This window comes from Ranitomeya variabilis, chromosome 4 (genome assembly GCF_051348905.1).
Source record: "Ranitomeya variabilis isolate aRanVar5 chromosome 4, aRanVar5.hap1, whole genome shotgun sequence".
NCBI lineage: Eukaryota > Metazoa > Chordata > Amphibia > Anura > Dendrobatidae > Ranitomeya > Ranitomeya variabilis.
This window is the reverse complement of record NC_135235.1, coordinates 198,822,691-198,841,163: the sequence shown is the minus strand read 5'-3', so window position 1 is coordinate 198,841,163 and position 18,473 is coordinate 198,822,691. Positions and strand designations below refer to the sequence as shown.

The 18,473-nt window shown below is 44.8% G+C and overlaps 1 protein-coding gene across 3 annotated transcripts in view; it reads left to right on the top strand.

The window, feature by feature from the left end:
* The window catches only part of LOC143770209 (suppressor of cytokine signaling 3-like), a 202,144-nt gene that overhangs the window by 78,921 nt on the left and 104,750 nt on the right, over positions 1 to 18,473 (top strand). Inside the window, exon 2 of one of the 3 annotated variants that reach the window (XM_077259613.1) lies at positions 17,886 to 17,938. The exons of 1 other annotated variant lie outside the window; for it this stretch is intronic. The gene's annotated coding sequence lies outside the window, so the exon portion shown is untranslated. Of the gene's footprint in view, positions 1 to 17,582; positions 17,939 to 18,473 lie in introns of those variants that run through there. One more of the 3 variants, XR_013214568.1, reaches the window with a different exon arrangement.

The following is an 18,473-nucleotide window of genomic DNA, read 5'->3' as shown; positions in this document are numbered from 1 at the left end:
TGCAAGGTGGCTCAGAAACTTATTCTCCTTGCCCAGGTTGAACTGAACACGCCTAAAATGAGTCCTCTGCGACCATTAAAACATCCCTCTGGTGTGATTTTCCTTTGTATTGATACGCAACAAGCTCCTTGGTAGCGCTGCCCGTCTTCTGGCATCATTGTTTGGCTGCCTGCGCCTCTGCGGCCGCCTTGCCCCACACAACGCCCCTCGGTGTCTTATTTATTTGGACTGCGAGGGTGTGATTGATGGGCATGAACGGTGCATTTCTTCGCCTGTCCCTCATCTCCTTCCGCCTTCTTCGCACTGTGCGTCTTCATGGTCGTGGCATGCGATAAGGGATCAGCTGACGCCGCATAGTCTGAAGCGGGTGTAAGAACCCAAGCGAGAGGCGAACATATGTACTGCGCCAACAATGTTAAGACACTGCGGGGCTGGGATTCATGGTCATCGCAAACCGCAACGGCCGACATTACATGATGTCAGAGGATGGGCAGCGCTAACAGCGCAAGGCCAAGGGATAACACAAAAGCGCAGACTCCTGTGCAACAAATAACGATGCTCAGGAGGCCGCGCAAAGCACCAAGGTGGCATTTTTGCCAGCTGTACTGCGTCTCTTTACGAAGGTAACTCACGCCTCAAAATCAGTTTGACTGTGTAAGGGCCTAAATGTTATACGTGTTCCTTTCAGCGTGTGCAAGGAGCAAAATTAAAAGAGCAACCTTTGACTTGTGCAGCACTACTGCTGCATAAGCTGTGGCTCTTCTACTTTGTAACCCCTGAGGGGGGGTTAAAGGTTACCTTTGAAATTGGTTCAATTAGGCTTCGGCCTACACTCTGCTCCCCCTGCAGAGCCCGGGCTCCAACACCGCCAGTTGGGGCCCGGTACTGCTAGCTGCACAGAGAAAAACACCAGCCAATGTGTCAGTTGGGTTCAGCACCGCCAGCTGTTCCCCTGCTGTGCAGCCGGCAACGTGTCCTGCAACTGCCACGCAGACACAACAGACCCAAAGCTGCCGCCAGTGCAGGCTTCGGCCTACACTCTGCTCCCTCTCCTCCTCCTGCTGACCCTGGGCTCTAACACCGCCAGTTGGGGCCCGGTACTGCTAGCTGCACAGAGAAAAACACCAGCCAATGTGTCAGTGGGGTTCAGCACCGCCAGCTGTTCCCCTGCTGTGTAGCCGACATCGTGTCCTGCAAAAGCCACGCAGACACAAGAACTGAAATTGAAGGGAACCTGTCCCCCCTCCCCCAGGCGTTTGTATGTTTTACAGCCACCTTGTACAGCGGTAATGCTGCATGTGTGCAAGGTGGCTCATAAACGTATTCTCCTCGCACATGTGGAACTGAAAACACGTCTAAAATGTGTCCTCTGTGTGACCATTTAACCGTCCCGGAGGTGTGACTTTCCTTTGTAATGACACGCTGCAACCCCCTTGGTAGCGCTGCCCGTCTTCTGGCATCATTGTTTGGCTGGCTGCGCCTCTGCGGCAGCCCTGCCCGACACAACGCCCCTCGGTGTCTTATTTATTTTGACTGCGAGGGTGTGATTGATGGGCATGAGCAGTGCATATGTTCGCCTGTCCCTCATCTCCTTCCGCCTTCCTCAGACTGTGCGGCTTCATGGCCGCGGCATGCAATAAGGGATCAGCTGACGCCGCACAGTCTGAAGCGGGTGTAAGGACCCGAGTGTGAGAGGCGAACATATGTGCTGCACCAGGCCATGAATCCCAGCCCCGCAGAGTTTTAACAATGTTAAGACACTGCGGGGCTGGGATTCATGGTCATCGCGAACCGCACCGGCCGACATTAAATGATGTCAGAAGATGGGCAGCGCCAACAGCGCTAGGCCAGGGGATAACACGACAGCGCAGACTCCTGTACAGCAAATAACAACGCTCAGGAGGCTGCACCCAGCACCAAGGTGGGATTCTTGACATCTGTGCTGCGTCTCATTACGAAGGGAACTCGCGCCTCCAACACAGTTTGACTGTATAAAGGGCTAAATGTTATACGTGTTTCATTCAGCGTGTGCAAGGAGCAAAATTAAAAGAGCAACCTTTGACTTGTGCAGCACTACTGCTGCATAAGCTGTGGCTCTTCTACTTTGTAACCCCTGAGGGGGGGTTAAAGGTTACCTTTGAAATTGGTTCAATTAGGCTTCGGCCTACACTCTGCTCCCCCTGCAGAGCCCGGGCTCCAACACCGCCAGTTGGGGCCCGGTACTGCTAGCTGCACAGAGAAAAACACCAGCCAATGTGTCAGTGGGGTTCAGCACCGCCAGCTGTTCCCCTGCTGTGCAGCCGGCAACGTGTCCTGCAACGGCCACGCAGACACAACAGACCCAAAGCTGCCGCCAGTGCAGGCTTCGGCCTACACTCTGCTCCCTCTCCTCCTCCTGCTGACCCTGGGCTCTAACACCGCCAGTTGGGGCCCGGTACTGCTAGCTGCACAGAGAAAAACACCAGCCAATGTGTCAGTGGGGTTCAGCACCGCCAGCTGTTCCCCTGCTGTGTAGCCGGCATCGTGTCCTGCAAAAGCCACGCAGACACAAGAACTGAAATTGAAGGGAACCTGTCCCCCCTCCCCCAGGCGTTTGTATGTTTTACAGCCACCTTGTACAGCGGTAATGCTGCATGTGTGCAAGGTGGCTCATAAACGTATTCTCCTCGCACATGTGGAACTGAAAACACATCTAAAATGTGTCCTCTGTGTGACCATTTAACCGTCCCGGAGGTGTGACTTTCCTTTGTAATGACACACTGCAACCCCCTTGGTAGCGCTGCCCGTCTTCTGGCATCATTGTTTGGCTGGCTGCGCCTCTGCGGCAGCCCTGCCCGACACAACGCCCCTCGGTGTCTTATTTATTTTGACTGCGAGGGTGTGATTGATGGGCATGAGCAGTGCATCAGTTCGCCTGTCCCTCATCTCCTTCCGCCTTCTTCAGACTGTGCGGCTTCATGGCCATGGCATGCGATAAGGGATCAGCTGACGCCGCACAGTCTGAAGCGGGTGTAAGGACCCGAGTGTGAGAGGCGAACATATGTGCTGCGCCAGGCCATGAATCCCAGCCCCGCAGAGTTTTAACAATGTTAAGACACTGCGGGGCTGGGATTCATGGTCATCGCGAACCGCACCGGCCGACATTAAATGATGTCAGAAGATGGGCAGCGCCAACAGCGCTAGGCCAGGGGATAACACGACAGCGCAGACTCCTGTACAGCAAATAACAACGCTCAGGAGGCTGCACCCAGCACCAAGGTGGGATTCTTGACATCTGTGCTGCGTCTCATTACGAAGGGAACTCGCGCCTCCAACACAGTTTGACTGTATAAAGGGCTAAATGTTATACGTGTTTCATTCAGCGTGTGCAAGGAGCAAAATTAAAAGAGCAACCTTTGACTTGTGCAGCACTACTGCTGCATAAGCTGTGGCTCTTCTACTTTGTAACCCCTGAGGGGGGGTTAAAGGTTACCTTTGAAATTGGTTCAATTAGGCTTCGGCCTACACTCTGCTCCCCCTGCAGAGCCCAGGCTCCAACACCGCCAGTTGGGGCCCGGTACTGCTAGCTGCACAGAGAAAAACACCAGCCAATGTGTCAGTGGGGTTCAGCACCGCCAGCTGTTCCCCTGCTGTGCAGCCGGCAACGTGTCCTGCAACTGCCACGCAGACACAACAGACCCAAAGCTGCCGCCAGTGCAGGCTTCGGCCTACACTCTGCTCCCTCTCCTCCTCCTGCTGACCCTTTGCTCCAACACTGCTAGTTGGGGCTCTAGGAAGACAAGCTTGAATAGGTCCCCATCCTGGTTCCAGCACCATCAGCTGGTTCCGGGCAGAGCCTTTGGCTTAGGTGCCTCCCTCTGGGTATCCGAGTTCCACCAACATCAGGTGGTCCTTGGTAGTGCTTTCAGGCACGGGTACCTCCTGCTTAGTAACCGGGTTCCAGTAACGTCAGCTGGTCCTCGGTAGTTCCATTGGCTCTTGGACCTTCGGCTACCCATCCGGGTTCCAGCACCGTCAGCTGGTTCTCGGCAGTGTCTTTTGCTCTTGTACCTTCTGCTCCCCATCCTGGTTCCAGTACCGTCAGCTGGTTCCGGGCAGAGCCTTTGGCTTAGGTGCCTCCCTCTGGGTATCCGAGTTCCACCAACGTCAGGTGGTCCTTGGTAGTGCTTTCAGGCACGGGTACCTCCTGCTTAGTAACCGGGTTCCAGTAACGTCAGCTGGTCCTCGGTAGTTCCATTGGCTCTTGGACCTTCGGGTAGCCATCCGAGTTCCAGTTCCATCAGCTGTTTCTCGGCATTTTCTCAGCCTTCTTGTACCTTCTGCTACATTTGCAAGTTCAAGAGACTAAACACGATGACTCGGAAGACCACCCCTAAGATGACGACGACACCAGAGACGACAACCACCGTGATGACGACGACCCTGGAGACGATGACCCTGAAGACCACCCCGATGACGACGACCCCGGAGACGACAACCACCGTGATGACGACGACCCTGGAGACGATGACCCTGAAGACCACCCCGATGACGACGACCCCGGAGACGACGACCCTGGAGACGACGACGACCTGGAAGACCGAGAAGCAGAAGAACAAGAGGCTGCAGAACAAAGAGCAGAAGAACATTAAGCATAACACTAAATATCAGAGCAAAAGATATTATCTAAATTATAAGCAGAAGAAGACTAAGCAGTGTATGGGGGTGAGTCCGTTCCTCCTCGTGGTGCCCCTGGATAAAGCCTGATGCTGCAGGCCAAACTGAACGCGGACAAATGTAACTGTTTTATGACAGGCAGAATGGAAGGTGTAATCTTCAAACTTTTATAGATAACAACTACGGGAATGCCTGTCACAAATAAGAATATGATGAAGAAGTAGAATATGAAGAAGATAATAGTAAAATAAAAAGAATATGAACAATGTAACAAAAAAAATAATAGGTAGAAGATGAAGAAGAAGATGAATAAGGTGAAGAAGTTGATGTCAAAGAAGCTGATGATGAGGATAATGAAGAAGAAAGTGTGGGAGAAGTAAAAAAGAAGGTGAAGGGCGTGGAAGTAGTGAAACATCAATATCTGACAAAATAAAAAAAAAATTAACATAGTCAAAATCTTTCTAACGCCGAACGTCATAAAAAACTAAACAAAATCCTGCTATTCTATTAGATTGGGCTAAACCTCTGTGCCTTTAATGTCTCCGCCACGTCCCCCAATACATCCTACATTATTCTTAGTTGTTTTCCTTCATGTAGAATGAACCTACAAGTTTATAAAGGGTTTATTTTAATTCCGATATTTTCGTCCCATTGACTTGCATTGGGATCGGGTATCGGTATCGGATTAGATCCGATACTTTGACGGTATCGGCCGATACTTTCCGATACCGATACTTTCCGATATCGGAAGGTATCGCTCAACACTAATCGTGAGTAGTATCAGCTACATGGAGAAAATTAAGTTTTATTTATTGTCCCTGCAGCTGCTTATTTCCAGTCATAAGGGCGGTGCAAGAAGCAGTAACAGTTATCACTCACTACATAGTGAGCGCAGCTGTAATTACTCCCCTGCACATTGATTGACAGCTCGCCCTGCACGCTTATCTTGCACATATACTGTACATTGCTAAGTAGACAGTCTACCAAACTATCAGGGAATGATTACAGGGTACTCACTGTGTTGTGAGAGATGACTGTAACTGCTCCCTGCACTCTCTTGATGACTGGAAGCAAGCGGCTGCAGAGAGAACAAGCTTCATTTTCTTCCCTGCAGCTGCTGATCCAGTAATGTATCAGTAATGATTTAAATGCCATTTACCAGGGAAATAGTATTTCTGGATGTGAAGGGTTCCCTTTAACCTCATCTAAGTAAAGTGATAGAATTAAAAAAATTTCATCAAAACTTGACCTAAAACATATTTTAATTTATGCCATAAGTAAAAGGAAACTATATCAAATAAAAAATAATAATTCAAGTGATTCAGTATTAAATATTTTAGTTGCAGGATGTAAGAGGAGTGAGATTGGGTGGTCCTGCTTACAAAATGAGAAACCTCTGTTTGCACTACAGTAGTTTAAGCTGGCCAAACAAGTTAGACAGCTGCTAGAAATCTTCTTCAGCCAACAACTATATCTCCTAACTCCCACATAAACATGTATGTGTGTATCTGCTGAGTAAGGATGGAGATTACCACTGCCAGACACTTGGCTTATCTCCTAGGCTGGATGAAGCCAAACAGGCAAATGCCAATGCCGAGTGATAGCCAAATATATCGGATCTTAGGGCAGATTAGACTTTGCTCACTTTAAAAGGAGTTAAGAAAAAAAAAACATTTATCAAGTATCCAATGGACAGGCAAAGAATGATTATTAGGATTCTGACCCGATTCTTTATGAGCCGTATATGCTTTGAAGGGTGCAACAGTGCACCTGCATGCCCATAAATCTATTGAAACCCTTAAAAACAGAACCTTCAGACCCTTTTCTTGTAATCCATAACTCTGTTCTTGTTATTCGTGGAGGTCCCAGTAGTTATACATTTATGAACAATTCTGTGGACAAGTGTCAAAAGATTTTTGAATGGAGAACCTTTGTAAGGACAGTCAGTGCTACTCAGGCTGGAAAAAAGTGATTTTTAAATCACTAAATACCTGAGGTGAGATCTAATGGTCTGCAGGCCACCACTGAACTATCAAATGTACATTATTAGACTAACACTGATCAGTAATAGTGTATATGGGTGGATGGTAATGAGGAAGCCATTAGTCTCCAAGTGGTGCCCATTTCCAAGCGTGTAGGCCATATTGATAGCATCAGGGATTGGAACAATTTAAGTTTCTTCTTCATAACTGGTCTAAAATTATTGCATAGTGAGGTGAGGTATTATATTACTGTAAGCATTCGAACCTGATTGACCTAATTAAGTAGTCAACGAAACAGCTAAAGGGAATACGGGAATAAAACACCCCCAAAAACTCCTCTGTCCCATATGAGGATTTCATTGTTTCCTTATCAGTGGGGTCAGACTGAAGGAACCCTCACAGGTTAAGGTTAGTGTCACACAGTGATTTTGGCCTCCACACAGGTCGTGAAGCCAATGATTGCTAGGAGTCACTGCCACATCGCAAGTGAATAGGGTAACATGACTGACTCAAGCAAGACATATAAAATCCAACCTGGTCCAATTTTTGCTTATCACAGTACCCCATTCACTTATATTGCACGGTGAAGTATGACTTTTGGTTGCGAAACCGAGTAGCCCTAGTCTCATGGATTGAGCGAGCCACAGTACAAGTAAAACCTTTCCAAATTTTTCCTGCACAATGACTATCTTGGTCTTTTGCTATGTTGGGACTACAGCAAAACCCCATTCACCCCCACTGTGCAGAAGAATTGCTGAAAGAACATCTGTTCGGATTGCTATTGGAATCAATAAGGGTCCCAAAGGTGATAGACCCACTGATAAAATTGTTATTGTAGGCGTGACGTTCTACAATGAGAATACTCCTTTATTGAAAGCATGGGGTTTCATAATTTTGCTAGGTATTGATTGAGTTTTGGGGGTTCCCATTATCTATTTCTATTATTTGATGATCTATTTACATATTGAGTCAATTTTATGCCGGGATTTAGAAAATGTAAATATAAAAATAATCAAATACGTATGTGCTCTATTTCCATAAACCTTGTCCTTCACAATCAAAACTGTCCCAAAATGTTCAGTTGTCAGGACTATATGATGGTAGATACAGTAAGGGACTGAAGAAGGCAAAAAGCGTACACAACTCAAAGTGGCAGTCAAAGTCACATTCGCATGTGACTTTTATTATCGCTCAACGTCAATGCAAACCTTGCAAAGTCTCAACATTTACAAGGAGTTGTAAAATTAAACAACTAGAAAGTCTCATTATTTGACTCGACTGACAAACTTCCTATAGGACAATGAAACATTTTGTGAATGCAGGAGCCATCAGAAGAATAAAGGTCACCATAAACCCTCAACTTGCCAGTCCATTACATTCGAGAGTAGAATGCCAATCAATGCACCCACCATAGCTAGTATAAAGACTGAGGAAGTGGATATGAAACAGATTACAAACCAATATGCAACTGTTTGGACACAACACTAATGCATTTTCATCTCCAAAGCAGGTGGAATTGTGCATTATGATGGACTGTAAAGGGCCCGTATTCTGTTTTTCTAAAAGGGTCCTTTTCTGTCTCTGTCCACTATGCTGGCCATGACATATCTCCCCAGCCTGCCCCCTCATCATTCACATATAGCACTGCTGCCCCAGGATAAAGCCTGCCCCCTCATCCTTCACATATAGCAGCCCCCCCAGGGCCCAGCCTGTTGGCAGATATGCAACAGATGCAAACCTATTTATGTGCAGGAGAAGTTTACACTTTTCTGACAGTAGATGGCAATGCTGTTACTGTTATATGCTTAGTTGAATGTAATGCATATACTTGTTGTACTTTGGTTTCACTTTCTCTCTGCTAAAAGGTCCTTTAAACTTCCTGTTATGCTGTATTAAGAAGCTGATGCATGTACCTCATGTTCTGTGTAGGTAAAAGTTGAATTACCCCATATAATCTACTCTCACAAGTTTCTTCTGCAACCAAACTATGTAACACAGCCTCAGTTTGCCCCCTCAACCTTCACATATATCACACTCCAAGGCCCAGCCTGCCCCCTCATCATTCACATATAGCAGCCCCACAGGACCCAGCCTACCCCCTCATTCTTCACATGTATTACCCCTCCACAGGGCCCAGCGTGCTCCCTCATCCTTCCCATACATCACTCACCCAGGGCCTAGCCTGCCTCCTCCCCTTCACATATATGACTCCCCCACACTTCATCCTGTTGCTTACTGCCAGAAAAGATGGGAGCACTGGGAGAGGAACTTATAGCCACCACGAGCCCAGGACAGCAACACGCTACTCCCTGAGGTGAGGCATGAGGGTGTCCTTTGTAGTTCTTTGTTGGAATCTCATAGCGTGGGCCATGTCCCTGCTGCCGTGCGTCTGTAAGGAGGAAGTGACGGGGCGTCAGCAGCCTCAAGTGCAGGACCAGACCTAGCAGAAAATGGATGCTGGCGCACGGCGAATGGCAAGTGGCAAACGGCACAGGTGTCCTTGATGTCGAGTGGGCCCCGGCTCTTGCCTGGGTGCGCCGGGGGGGTGACGCCTGCCTGCTAAGCTTTATCCACTTTTGAAAAAGGAGCAACAATGAGTCGCGCAAATTTTTTTGTCACATTTCAAACAGTTTAATGACACAATTCCTGTGGAAAACTGTTTGATGAATCGTGACCATAATCTCATCCCATATAATCAAGCTGGCTGCATTCTATGTTCTCCATATCCAAGAGAACAACGCTTCTAGATAACGTCAGTGTCCCTGCAGAGTTCCCTGGATTCTTTGGCACGAGCAGACCAAGTTGCTGGGAACTGGAGAGAGTCCATAAAAGACTATAAAAAGAAAGGGCAGACAGGACCTGTCCTACGACACAATGTAGGCAGCAAAGAGACCCAGTGATGACCTCCAGCCTGAAGTTGCCAATGGAGAGGTTTACTTTTGGCAACACTTAGCCAATCAATGAAATATGTAATTGCTAGACTAAATGTTATATGACTAGTCCAAACTCTGAGGGCCAAACCTGGACTCTGATGGGAGGAGGAGGGCTTCTTTAAGATGGGAAAAACCTCAAAGTTTTTATCTACTTAATATATTGCAGTTCTCCTATTATATAACAGTTTGTACTTATAATTGCTCATTTTGCCTTTCTACCCAGATAATTCATCTCTTTTCCATTAGGTCTATGACATCAGGTGATTAAAAACTAACTAGCTAAATCCCTCTAAACTCTATGTAGAAACAGGAGGTCAATTTTCCCTGTATGAGTCATGAGTCACTGCAAAAGTCCCCTGTATGGGGAAGAGGGAGAAGATGGAGCAGGAGTTGAAGAGGGGGAATGATTTTTGCAGGGACAATAGACTTCCTGTTTCTACATAGAGCAAAGAAAAGAGAAGAATTAGCTGGGTAGAAAGACAAAATGAGCAATTGTAAGTACACAGTGCTATACAATATGATGACTGCAATATATTAAGAGGATAAAAACTTTGATGGGAGGATGAGGAGTGCTTCTTTAAGTCAGTGCCTCCAATGGCTTGGGACTTCAAGCTTGTGGCCACCACTAATCTTTATATTCATTTTACAGCAGTATTACTTTGACATTGTAATGTTTTAGATTATTTTATGTATTGAGCTGCTGTTTTTGCACTCCATGTAAATAATATTTGAGCATAATATGGCATGGCACGGCAGGTTTGGCAATGCATATTATCTTGCCAATGCATGGCAGTTGTTTAGTCACCATCCAGTAGGATAATAATTCAGCAACAAATGGAATACTTACCGTAATTTTAACTCTGTGTTGGTGCATCCGATATGTACAGAACGTGACACCATACCACCTAAAGCTTGCGGTTTCATTAATTATTCCAATTACAGATATGGCAGCTGCCTACATGACCACCAGGGCAATATTTACATAATTCAACTGTTCTAATTCACATGAATGAGCAGCAAGTGAACAGCGTATGCAATCGGCATGGAGAACCGCAGCTGTGATATTGGTTCCTGCTCCATCAGTATGAAAATGAGAGACAGAGGCCAGATGAAGCTTATGTCAAGCAAAACACCCGTCTCCTATAGCCTCCAGATCCCTCTCCTGCTAGGCTGCTTTTTGTTTTTATTACTATGGAATAAAGGAATGTTTTTTAGAAAGTGAGTGCCCTCTCTATCTTGCGTATTTTCAGTACGTAAATTGGTTGATTGTTTTGAAGGAACACAAGGAGTGTTATTAAAGGTAATATGTCTGCAGTTTTTGCAATGGAATCTGAGAGCAGCACAATGTAGGTGCATAGACCCTGATTTGAGTGATGTGTCACTTACTAGGCTGTGTGTTGCTGTTTCAATACCATCAGTGTTTTATCAGCAGGAGATTATCACTACAGGACTAGGTGTCTCGCGTCTCCTATTCTAACACAGAAAGCAGCCAATCAGTGGTGTGGGCAGGGTTATACACAGCTCAGCATTCTGAGCTCTGCTAGATCTGCAGCAGAGGAAACAGGGATTGTATTAAAATGACAGCAAGCAGCCCAGTAAGTGACACATCACTAGAATCAGAACCTCAGCCCCTACATCATGCTGTTTTTAGACAGCAAAATCCTAGTGACAGATTCTCTTTAGCTTTGGAGGGAAACAACTGTTTACAGTACTTGGATACTTGTAGCAACTCTACAAACTTTAAATTGCAACACTGTGAGGAGTAGAGGGGTCCGGCCACCCACTCTTGTCATAAAGGGTGATCCCCAACAATCAGACAGTTATCACCTATCCTGTGTCCATACCATTTATAGTAAAACTCAATGAGAACTGTGTACTGCTGACTCCATGTGGTGGCATCGCAAGAAAAGAAAATACGGTAATTGGTACCAGATTCTGCCACAGATCACATCTGACCACTGAGGATTCCAGCAGTGTGACACCCTGTCATCTACTATTGATCAGGGGGATCCTTCCAACACAAAGTGACTGACAACATAAAATCCTGAAATAACAATATTGAGACAGTATAGGCACAAAAGTAATAAGACACGCATCTTAATCATTGAATTCAAGTTTTTCATTCAGTCCCATTGCCAGCGGAGTATAACATCTGGTCCCTCATGCCTTCTGCCTTAACAAATATTATTAATATGCCACGATTAGCTGTGAGTGGTATAATTAAAAAGGGGAAACATTTATTAGCCATAGGAAATCAGCCACGAAGTGAAGACCATGTAATGTTACAGAGCGGGGGGCAGACTGCTGAGGAGCGGGGGGCAGACTGCTGAGGAGCGGGGGGCAGACTGCTGAGGAGCGGAGGGCAGAATAGTCTCCAACGCTCTGCTGACTCCATATCTGCAGAGTCCATACCTCCTCTGGTATAACATTAGCACAAACACTGCACCCCGACGGGCGCTTCATGGCCAAGCAGCTGCATGCAGCCGAACATCACCAAGCACAATGCGGAGCATTGGATGAAGTAATGTAAAGCCACCACCACTGGATTCTGGAAGAGACGTGTTCTGTGCAGTGATGGATCACACTTCTGGCATCTGATGGGCGAGTCTTGGATGGGTGATTGCCAGGAGAACGTTACCCCCTGACTGCATTGTTCCTGCTATACAGTTTGGTGGAGGAGAATGATGCTATGGGGCTGTTTTTCAGGGTCCGGCTCAGGTCCCCTAGATCCAAGTAAAGAAAATATTACTGCTTCAGCACAAGGTGTTGTGGACAATTGTAGCATCCATCTTTGAGGGAACAGTTTGATGAAGGCTCTTTTCTGTTCCCCATGACTGTGCCCAGTGCACAAGCGCCATAAAGACACGGTTGGGGGAGTTTGGTGGAAGAACATGACAGGACCTGAGCCAAGACCTCAACCCCATCTGACAATTAGAACGCAGGTTCTGAACCCAGCCTTTCCTCAACATCAGGGACTGTCCTCACAGACCCATCCAAAATCTTGTAAAAAATCTCAGAAGAGCAGGAGCTGTTATAGCAAGACCTCAACCCCATCTCCTCAACATCAAGAACTGACCTCACAAATGCTCACAGACACCTCCAAAATCTTCTAGAAAACGTTCCCAAAAGAGCGGGAGCTGTTATAACCAAGACTTCAACCCCATCCAACAATTAGAATGGAGGTTGTGAGCCCGGCCTCTCCTCAACATCAGGGACTGACCTCACAGACCCCTCCAAAATCTTGTAAAAAATCTTCCCAGAAGAGCAGGAGCCATTATAGCCAAAACATCAACCCCATCCAACAATTAGAACGCAGGTTCTGAACCCGGCCTCTCCTCAACATCAGGGACTGACCTCACAGACCCATCCAAAATCTTGTAAAAAATCTTCTCAGAAAAGCAGGAGCTGTTATAGCCAAGACCTCAACCCCATCTCCTCAACATCGGGGACTGACCTCACAAATGCTCACAGACACCTCCAAAATCTTCTAGAAAACATTCTCAGAAGAGCGGGAGCTGTTATAACCAAGACTTCAACCCCATCCAACAATTAGAATGGAGGTTGTGAGCCCGGCCTCTCCTCCACATCGGGGACTGACCTCACAAATGCTCACAGACCCCTCCAAAATCTTTTGGAAAATCTTCCCAGAAGAGCGGGAGCTGTTATAGCAGTAAAGAGGCGACCAACTCTATATTAATGTCTATGGATTTAAATAGGATGTCATAAAATCTCCTTTACATGTAATGTGAAGGTGTCCCGATGGTTTCGTCCATGTATTGTATTTCTGCCTATATCTATTAGATTAAGATAACTCCAAAATGTAAAATATATATTTGTTATTTTGCAAAATGGTTAAAGTTGTCTCTTTGTGTGGAAATATTGGTAACAGCAGTCATGTGGACGTCTTTATCATTAGCGTTGTAGTCATATAGTAATCATATGACCGAGCAAATATTCCCCTGAACTGTTGCAAGTTCGATTTCACGGTTTCAAAAGAGCCTTGGAAATCCTGTATACAGAGGCAGGGACTGACGAAAGCAGAAGTGAATGCACATTAGTAACATACGGTAAATTGATTTTTTTTTTTTTTGGTTTAGAGTATCCTGGGAACAGTATTGCAATCTGTCAATTATTAGCCCAGCTGTGTTATGCCTGAGTACCCTTCGTTCACAACGTGACATCGCTCACTGACAAATTTGGAGACCATCAGGATGTTAAAATCAATGTATATATATATACACACATTTACAGTCATGGCTGAAAGTGTTGGCACCCTTGAAATTGTTCCAGAAAATCAAGTATTTCTCCCAGAAAATGACTGTGTTATACATGTTTATTTCCTTTGTATGTATAGAGACAACACAAAAAACAGAGAAGAAAAGGCAAATTGGACATAATTTCGCACCAAACCCCCAAAATTGGTCAGACAAAATTGTTGACCAATTTGCCATATTAAGAGACCCGTAGCGTCTCCATTTTTCGTGATCTCTGGTTGGGTGAGGGCTTATTTTTTGCGTGCCGAGCTGACGTTTTTATTCCTACCATTTTGGTGTGTATACGATGTTTTTGATCGCCTGTTATTGCATTTAATTGCAATGTTTCAACGACCAAAAAACAATTCTGATGTTTGGATTATTTTCTTGTTGCACCATTTACCGATCGGATTAATTATTTTTATATTCCTGAATGGGGCAATACCAAATATGTGGATTTTTTTAATGCTTTTACTTTAAATGGGTCAAAGGGGGGTGATTTGAACTTTTATATTTTTTTACTATTTTTAATAACATTTTTTCTTACTTTTTACTTGCTTCAATAGTCTCATAGGACACTAGAAGCTGCGATCTTCTGATCGCTTTGTGCTACAGATAGCAGGGCTTCAGCCCTGCTATGTATAGCAGAAAACATTATTTGCTATGAGCGCCGGCCACTGGGCGGCGCTTATAGCAGATCAGCAATAACAACCACAGGGGTTTCCTGCAGACCCCGGGTTGTCATGCCAACCCATTAGCGCACCGCGATCCTATGACAGGGGCACCCATAGGTGGAGCTAGTGACGCGCTTCTGGTGCAGTCATGTTAAGTGCCAATGTCAGAGATTGACAGCGGCATTTAACATGTTAACAGCCACCGGTGGATCACGATTCCACAACGGCTGTTAGGGGCACATGTCAGTTGATCAGATCAGCTGTCATGTGCCTGAAAAGATGCGGGCATCAGAGAGTGGGAGATGACCTATGACATACCTATACGTCATAGGTTGTAAAGGGGTTAAGATCACTCCACAGGTGTTCAATGGGATTAAGATCCGGTCTCATTGTTGGCCACTTCACAACTCTCCAGTGCTTTGTTTTCATCCATTTCTGGGTGCGTCTTGAAGTACGTTTGGGGCCATTGCCCTGCTAGAAGACTCATGATCTAGGACGCAAACCCAGCTTTCTGACACTGGGCACTGCATTGCGACCCAAAATCCTTTGATAATCTTCAGATTTCATGATACTTTGCACATAGTCAAAGGACCCAGTGCAAGAGACAGCAAAACAACCTCAAAACATCTTTGAACCTCCACCATATTTGACTATAGGTATTGTGTTCTTTTCTTTGTAGGCTTCATCTCATTTTCATTCCGTTCACAAGACTCTTTCCCAGAAAGATTTTGGCTTTTTGGCTTACTCCTGTACATTTGGGCAAACTGCGGTCTAGCTTTTTTATGTCTCTGTATCAGCAATGGGGTCCTCCTGGGTTTCTTTCCACAGTGTTTCATTTCATTCTAATATTGATGGATAGTTTGCGCTGACACTGATGCACCCTGAGCCTGCAAGACAGCTTGAATTTCTTTGGAACTTAATTGGGGCTGCTTATCCACCATCCAGACTATCCTATAGTTGTAATCTTTCATGAATTTTTCTCTGCTGTCCACGTCCAGGGAGATTAGCTACAGTGCTATGGGTTGTAAACTTCTTGATTATGTTGCACACTGTGGACAAAGTAGCATCAAGATCTCTGGAGATGGACCTTGAGATTGTTGATATTTTTCAACAATTTTGGTTCTTAAGGCCTCAAACAGTTCTCTCCTCTTTCGTTCTCCATGCTTAGTGTGGCACACACAGATAAATAATGCAAAGATTGAATCAATTTCTCCCCTTTTTATATGGTTTCAGGTGTGATTTTCATATTGCCCATGCCTGTTACTTGCCACATGTGAATTTGAGCGAGCATTACTTGCTTGAAATAAAGTTGTTTACCCACAATTTTATAATTGTGGAAACAATTTTGTCCGGACCATTTTGAGGGTTTTGTGCAAAGTTATGTTGAATTTGCCTTCTTTTCTGACTTTATTTTTGTTGTTCCAACTTCCAATGCAACCAAAGAAAATGAACATGTGTATAACAAAACATTTTCTGGAACAATTTCAAGGGTGCCAACACTTTCAGCCATGACTGTAAATATGTGTGTTATGGTGGTTGTGACACTGTATTTCTGAACTCCTGGTGATTCTAGTGATGTATTCCTGTAATGGTTGGTGATGGTTCTGGAAAGGTATTCCTGCACTGATAGTGGTTCTGGTGAGGTATTCCTGTACTGATGGTGGTTCTTGTGAGGTATTCCTGCACTGATAGTGGTTCTGGTGAGGTATTACTGTAATCATGGTGATTCTGGTGAGGTATTCCTGCACTGATAGTGGTTCTGGTGAGGTATTACTGTAATCATGGTGATTCTGGTGAGGTATTCCTGTACTGATGGTGGTTCTGGTGAGGTATTCCTCAAATGAAGTTGATTCTGGTGAGGTATTCTTCTACTGATGGTGATTCTGGTGAGATATTCCTCTAATGAAGGTGATTCTAGTGAGGTATGAGGGTGATTCTGGTGAGGTATTGCTCTAATGATGGTGGTCCTACTGATGTATTTCTGCACTGATGGTGGTTTTTGTGATGTATTTCTGTATTGATGGTGGTTCTGTTGATGTTTTCCTGTGCTTGATTCTGATCCTGTGCATACAGTAGGTAGTAAACCATAACTTGCGAGATACTGTGATATATGGCTATGTTAATAATGTATTGTGCCATCTTACAATGGTTGCTACATCTGTATATATGTTAGGAGCATTAATTATTATGACTGCTCAGATTTTCATACTTACAGTCATATGCTGGAAAAAAAAAAACCACTAGGTCATATTTGGCTGAATAAGAGAAAACAATATCCAAATTTGCCAAAATTGGTATGTAGCCGCAAGGACAGACAAAGGGGCTCATTCTATGGGTGCAACAATATATGCACTAACTTTTCTTAAAGGGCCAGTAACCTTAAAGTCTTATCCCCACTGACTGTGAAGTCTGTTTTATCAGCCAGTCCAGTCTGGGGGGGGGGGGTTGAGAGGAAGACTGTAATTTTCATCATTTGGATGCCAGACAAAGCAAAAAAAAAAAAAAAAACATACTCCTTTATCACCAGTGCTAGATGCATTTACTTATATTACTTATATCTGTGAGTATTACAGACTACTAGCAGCTCCTTCCTATAAGTTTATTTTCTGGTTTTTATTTTTCATTTAACCCCATGAGTGCCAGAGCAGAGCAACCACAGATAAGTTGGAAGGGGTTAAGTTTAAAGTGCAAATATCGCATTGGTGATGACGACCAGCTATACATTTTTAGATGGGAAGTGTATATTATTTATTTGACTCGGCTGGTAATTTTGCAGATCCCTGTGCTGTTTGCGTTTCCCAGTCGCTTGCAATATATTACGGTGTTAATAAGATTATTAGGGAAGATATATTGAAAAATAATTTAAAAAAAACTCCTGCTGGTAGGGGGTGACTTCCTGTTATCATTTCAGCTTTCTGTTTGTAATGACATTTGCACTGCAGGGAAAGAGAATAAAAAAGAGATAGAGCATTACAAGTCCACCCCTTTACCAACATCACCCTCAGCACTTCCAGGAATACTCCGGGAGGGAGGGCTGAGTGGGGACTTGGGGAGGAGGGACTCCGCCAGGCATCAGCCAAGCAAACACAACCCAAACCTTACTCTGACAAATAGCATGCCTGCAAGGAAGGAAAAAAACACACACACACCATGAAAAAACAACCCCCTCCCCTTCAAAAAGTAAAGCTTTGAATGTGGTGAAGTGGAGTCTGACTCCAATGGGAAAATTGCATGAAGAATGCAGAAACTAGGAGACTTTTGCAGACAAGCACATACCCCTCTCCAGCATTATTTATGGATTAATATTTGCATTCACTTCCACTAAGATCCAACTATGTAGTAGCCTATTATTTACCGCCATGCATCATGTTACATCTGATTTTCCAGGTAGCCGGCGCAGGTTGTTTGCAAGCAACATAGGGAGGACTGTATGCAACAAGGTAAGGTGCATTTTATTTCTGTGTAATTTGCACACACACACAATAGTCTACCTCTTCTTCTATCCTTTAAGGATATCCGAAAAGTTGTATCAGTTTTAGTAGTAAGGGTTTACTGTATGTCTTATTTGCAAATGTTCTTCTTGTTAGATGCCTTTTTAATCTCCCACATCCTTCCAGGAAGAAACATTGTAACATTCCATAAATATTTATCATATCATTCATGAATATTAAGTTCTGAAGACTAATATTGATTCCATCCCGGCAGCAGCACGTTCTGCTTCTCTGGTACTCCGAGGCTTTATATGAACAGAATACATTACTGCAATTTACCGTAATTAAAACGCAGCGGCATCATCCAATCAGAAATCAATTGCACTTAGTCTCTTATGTTTTGCAAATGAATTGCGTATCAGGTTCACAATAGAGTAGGTTTATGGGGTGATGGGAAAAAATATACATTTATTACAGAAAGTAATCTGTCATCCAAAGGAAGAAATCATTTTAAGACTTGTGTGATATAATGCTTGCCACAGAA